Source organism: Mesitornis unicolor, unplaced genomic scaffold (assembly GCF_000695765.1).
Source record: "Mesitornis unicolor isolate BGI_N332 unplaced genomic scaffold, ASM69576v1 scaffold18874, whole genome shotgun sequence".
In the NCBI taxonomy this organism is placed as follows: Eukaryota; Metazoa; Chordata; class Aves; order Mesitornithiformes; family Mesitornithidae; genus Mesitornis; species Mesitornis unicolor.
The window spans coordinates 6,367-12,442 of record NW_010178402.1 but is presented as its reverse complement, the minus strand read 5'-3'; the positions used below and the strand labels follow the sequence as shown (position 1 = coordinate 12,442).

The 6,076-nt window shown below is 55.1% G+C and overlaps 1 pseudogene; it reads right to left on the bottom strand.

The window, feature by feature from the left end:
* LOC104539032 overlaps positions 1 to 3,163 on the bottom strand; it is a 6,417-nt pseudogene extending 3,254 nt beyond the window's left edge.
* Positions 3,164 to 6,076: the final 2,913 nt, after the last annotated feature.

Genomic DNA, 6,076 nt, shown 5'->3' with positions numbered 1-6,076 from the left:
GGGCTCAGAGCCTGGGTGCAGCCCCAGCAGTGCCCGTGCTCGGGACGCAGGGGAGGGCGGACGCGTCACAACGCGGCTTGGCCCCGGCCCGTGCAGCTCAGGTCTCAGCTGCTCTATTCTGGGCACCCTTGTGACCAGCGTTTGGGCCAAGGGGCTGACAGGGACGTTCCCCTGGGGCAGCAGCACCACTGCAGCCACTGCTGCGAAGGGAAAGCCCCGGGACAGGACAGGAGGGCTGGAAAGGCAGAAATGGAGACACAGCATTGCTGGGAATGTGGAGAGGGACACAGCCCCATGCCCAGCCGGTGCTGCCCTGACCTCAGCCCCATGCCCCAGCCGCCCCCTTTGCCCAGCCCGGGGCTCCCTGCACATCTCCAGCACCGCACACCCCTCTGCTGGCTCCTCCCCAGCCCTCGGACAGGTTTCTAAACAAGCCACAGCAAAATTTTTCTTAATCAGAGCTTAAAGCCAAAGGACAGGTACAAATAGGTAAGAGGATGGGAAACAGTGCATTGCAAGTGAATAAAAACACAGGAGGTAATTATCCTTCAGACCCCTTCCTACCTTTTGAAATGCAGCCTCACAGAGAGCTCCTGCAGGGTTTTAGCTCTCCCTTTGCCTTCACTCAGGGCTCCTCTCTGCTGTCCTCTCACCCCAGATGGCATTTTCCCCTGTCGCTGTACAAACCCACCCTGTCCCCATGGCAGTTACAGCACAGCACTCACACTGCATCAGCATCGTGTGTGATGTGGTCTGACCAAAACGCACTGCATGAAGATGGGCAGTGTTTAGTTTAATTCTGTGTCATGGAACGATCCAGATCCTGCGGCTAAAAACAAGTTAATTGACCCCAATAGCCCACCAAGCAACAATTACCTGGGGCACCAGAGAAGAGCGTAGGATGGGGAATTTACCCTTCTCAGTAATGAAAATAAATGACCAAGTTCTGTACTGACAGACTCCAGCACGCTGTCTGTGCAGACTTCACCACCTCGTTTAGCCAAAGAATAGTGCATGGAAGGGTAGAAAGAGAAGCACGTCACCCTCTCACCTGGTGGGATCCTCTGTTTCCTCAAAGGTATGGTGGAACTTGATCTTAAAGGTCTTTTCCAACCAAACTATTCTATGATATACGCAGGTATCCCACAAGAGCCTAAGGTTCCCCATCACAAAAGCATCGCCAGGGAGGCAGGAGGCCGAGTTGGTGTCAGGAACTCCACACAATTCACCCCTCCTCTGGGCCTCTCAAAACACCAACAGGGACGACCTGGGGAAGACCAGATCCCTACAATCTGTTCCTGAGGTCGCTGGCCAGGTAAGGTGTAAGATAAACAACTCAAGCCTTAGGTGGCAGGAAGGGTTTAGATTTTGTTCTATGCCCTTATCTGACAAATTTGGCTGTGTGTTTTTGGTCTGTGCTTGATGAATGACCTCGGTTGGTTGGGTTTTTCAGGTCTGGGAATGGTAAGAGCCATTTCTGTGTGAAGTTGTTTGCCGTCAGCTGTTCCGTTGTCTTAGGGGCACAAATCTGGGCTTGCAGGTCAAGTGCTCATCAGCCCAGCACAAGACAGGAGTCAGTGTGCAATTAATGCTATATATTTACTATACAGTGACAAAGCATCTCAGTTACACTAATACCTTCTGTATTTTTATTCCTAAGCAGGCTGTAACAATTCAAAACCTCACACAAATCTCAGAACTGGGTGAATAAACCCTCACCACCCACAAGAAGCAGCAGCCTCTGCAAGCCCACCCCGTTTGCCTCCTGCTGCTGTGGATGCCCACAGAACACCCAGCACTGTCACGCTTCCCCAGTCTGCTCCACAGCTTTGTGCTGGGACGCTGGAGAAGAGCCCACGCTGCTGGGAAGCACCTTCATCAACTGCTTGTCCAGGCTGGCACGGGGCTTCTGTGAGAAGCAGGGTGTGATCACGGCCCCTCCACACCCCATGCTCCCCATCCTAAACTGTGGGAGCCTCCCGCACCACGCTGCTGATGGTCAGACTGCAATGCACCCCTCTCCCTAACACAGCAGCCGTGCCCTTACTGGAAAGCTGACAGAAACACTGATGAGAAGGGAAGCAAAAGAGACCGGGGGTGGAAGCACACGTGGTACCCACACGGTGCACCTGGGCCTCCACCATTGCTCTGGTAGACCCGAGTTCTGCTCCCCTTGCCCAACCCACCTCACAGAACAGCTTGCGTGTGAAAGTAAAACACCAAATGCTTTTCTTTGGAGCAAAGCCCCCTCCAGCCGATCACCCTTAACCCTCCCTGCAGCTTCTCGAGGCCGGTGTTCAGAGCAGGGGTTGCAATGGCTCTGTGCACACCCAGATCTCACCACAGCAGCGGGAGACGTGGAGCAGCTGCGTCTCAGCCCTGAGCAGCTGCCCATGAGGCTGTCCCTAATGCCTCAGGACATGGGCCAAGCCTGCCCAAAGGCACTGCCAAGGCCTCTGCTGTTCCCATGTCACAGCCTCCAGTTCCTAATGAACTGGATTAACAGACCCAACTCCAGACGTAAGGCAAGACGTCCTCATGCCACCCGATGCCTCCTCACCCAAGCACCCTCCACATTTCACACCTATCCCAGCGATCTCCAACAGGACAGCCCTGATGATGCTCCTCTCCAGTCAGCCCCTTCCAAGGGCTCTGTTCTCACCACTGCCCAGCAGATCTGCTCCTGGCCACCAAAGCCTGCTGCTGTGTGTCCTCCTTCCTCATCCAAAAGCCTCCCTTCCCGAGTCCCTATTCCACCACTGGGGATTTCTCTCATTGCTTTTCTCAGGTGTCCATGCTCTCTCTGTGGTCCCATCCTGGGCACTTTCCATCCCCCGTGTCCCAGTCCTGCACACCCACCAAATTTCCTGCTGGTCCAGCGCAGCTCATCGCCCCTGGACTCAATGATGAGATTGACGGCTGTGCCCTTGGTGAAGTACTTCTGCACCATCTCCAGGTCTCCAGTGAAGAGCGCGTTCTGGACCAGCAGATCCCGGCACTCCAGGGGCTCTGAGCGTCTGTTCTGGTGTCCTGGGCCACTCGGGCTCGGGTTGCGCTGGCACCAGGGCCTCATGTGCCGAGAGGAGCTCCACTGATCCAGCTGCTCCTCGTCTGGCTGCGGCAAGTGTCGTGTGGCAGAGCTGAAGGGAGAGGCACAGTCCATGCTGGGGAATGACCAGGACAGGCCTGAGCCTTGCTGTGAACGCCCTGCTCAGACAGAGCCTCTGCCACAAGGCCACGTCCTTCGCAGGTTGCTCCTGGGCTGCAGCTCGCCAGCATCCAGCTGGATTTGGGCAGAGGCCTGACTCACCCCATATAAATAGTTCTGCTTGGCAGCTCCCCTTCACCACCTCCCCTCCATCCCACAGCTTATTTTCAGCTGCTGGACACAACCACCAGCACCGATGAGGCGCAGGAGAGGGGTGGCAGCAGCTCTGAAACGCTCTCCATGTGCTGCCTTGCTTGCTCTTGGTCCTGGTTTTACTGGGACAGAGTTTTAGGGTCAGTTTTCTGTTGAGGAAAAGTGCGATTTTGTAAGGACTACACCACTCTATTTCACGGGAACTAAGTGGTAAGAGTTCATTATCATAGAATACCAGGTTGGAAGGGACCACAAGGATCATCTAGTCCAACCCTTCTCTTTGGTTTTCAGCTAGAGCTGGTGTGCTATGATCAAGTTCTTCAGCAGTCTTGAGATAACCAGGTACAGAGGCTGGGGGGGCAGAAACCCAGGGTGACTGACCCCAGGCTGACCAATGAGCATTATCCCATACCACAAGTGTCACATTCAGCGTAAATGTGGGAGTTTGCTGGGGATGGACCCTTCCTCCCATGGCTGACATCTCCACAGGGACTCGTCTACCAACCTACCCCTGAGGCCTGCTCCCCCACAATACTGGCAGAGCATAACTCTGTGTACCTTATATTAATGCAGATATTAATATTCGCTTTATTATTAAATATATTTCTATTCCAACCCACAGATCTCCCTTCCTTGTCCCCAGCTCCTCTCCCAGGTGGGGAGCAGTCCCTGGGTGACAGAGCAGCTGCCTGAGCCAGGGCAGCTCTGCAAACTCTGCTGTGCCCGGTGCTCCCTCCTGGGCAGACACAAAGCAAGAGGCGAAAATCACAGTAGGGGCAGCTGGGAAGAGCCTGCAGCAGAAGTGGTGTCAGAAGGGACAGAGTACAGGGCCCTTCTCCACCAAAAAACCCCTCAAACCCCTCTTGGGAACCCAGCACCTTCATGAACCCAGCAGGCTCAAGAGGCTGGCAGTGTCCTCAGGCTGCCGGGGGTGCCCAGCTGAGCCATCCACCCCTCCAGACACAGTGATCACATCTGGAGGGGTGAGGGATGCCGAGGCCTCTTGCCCCATTATCACAGCTCACTGCAGGTCATGGAGTGGACCCCATCACACAGGATGCTGTGGTAGCTTGACGCGGGTTTGGGACCTGTTAAACTTTGCTTACTCTCAAGTCACCCTCCTGCCACTGACCTATTAACTGCTGTGTCCCTGCCAACACCTTTCAGCTGTGCAGGCCGTGAGCACCAGCGATGGCAACGGGGACTCATGGGCTGCTACGGGGATTTCAGCCACTGTTCCCCAGCTAAAGCTGTAACCGAGTGTCTGGGGTCGCTGGGGTGACAGAGACCAGGGTGGCTGCACACCCACACCCACTGACTTCGGGGCTCCGACCTTAAGGCTCCCTATGCCCACACCACATCAAGGGAACATCCTGAGGAATGTCCCCCAGAACAGGGGAACTGTCCTGGCTCAGGCAGCTGCTCTGTCACCCAGGGACTGCTCCCCACCTACGAGAGGAGCTGGAGACAAGGAAGGGAGATCTGTGGGTTGGAATAGAAATACATTTAAATAATAATAAAACTCATATTAATACCTGCATTAATATGAAGTACACAGTTATACTCTGCCACTACTGTGGGGGAGCACATCTCATCCCCTCATTCACTCTCATTTCACACCCCCTGTGTTTCACCCCACTGCCACCACCGGTGAAGAGCTGCTGCTGTCCCCAGGCAGAGCCTGCCCCGTGCCCCTCTGAGCCCCCTTGGGAAGGGCAGACACAGCACAGCCCAGCTCAGATAAGCTGAGCCACCATGGAGGAGGGAAGCTGGGCAGACAGAGCAGCCAGGCTCTCCCCCCTGCCAACACCAGACAGACCCCAGGGTCTCGGCAAGGAGAGCCAAGCATCCCATGCACGTGCAAATCCAAACGCCTGCATCTGGCATTGCCCATCATCCACCAAGATGTGCCAATAAACGAGCACCTGGGCACCCAGGATGGGCTCAGGCCTCTTGCACCACAGCTACGGCCACCAGAAGCGGCAGGCGGAGAACAGACACCCAAAGCCCCACACCCAGAAGAAGAGATGTGGTGTCCTGAAGAACAAACCCACCACAGACAGCCCTATCCTGTGACAGCAAGGTCAAGGATTCAGCTGGAGCCTTACTACTCAGAGCACACAGAGAAGGAAGGAACAATCAGAGCAGTGCACCACAAAGCAATCTATAAACTCATGCGTATAAATATTATTTATAAATCATTTATATATATTAAATATCAGCTCCTGTTTCTTGATCTGTGCTGCACCCACAGCAGCTCCAGCCCCCTCCAGCCGCAGCCCCTTACTCGGGCACCGTGAATGCTCCGATCGCTGGCAGGAACAGGGACGAAGGCAGCACGACCAGGCTCAGTGCAAAGCACCTCCTCACCCAGATTACAGCGGTTTGCACCCCTGCAGCACCAGGCTGTGGGACCCAACCGCTCCATCCCACCACGTTTCCCAAATGCAATGGAAATTCAGACTCCACAGCCCTGGGGTAGGATGAGGGAAAGCATCACCTCCTGAGAACGTCTGCTGCCTCAACCAGAGATATGGCCCATGCGTTATAACCTGCTCTTCCTCCTCCGATTCAACCACCTCTGCTCCTCCTCCAGCCGTGCTTCTGCCCTTGTATCTGCCCAGCAGTCTCTTCTGAAAAGGATGCTAGAGCCACCCAGTTCCTATTTGGGAAAGCAGCCACCAAGGCCCCTGTGCAAGGGACAGAGGTGTCAGG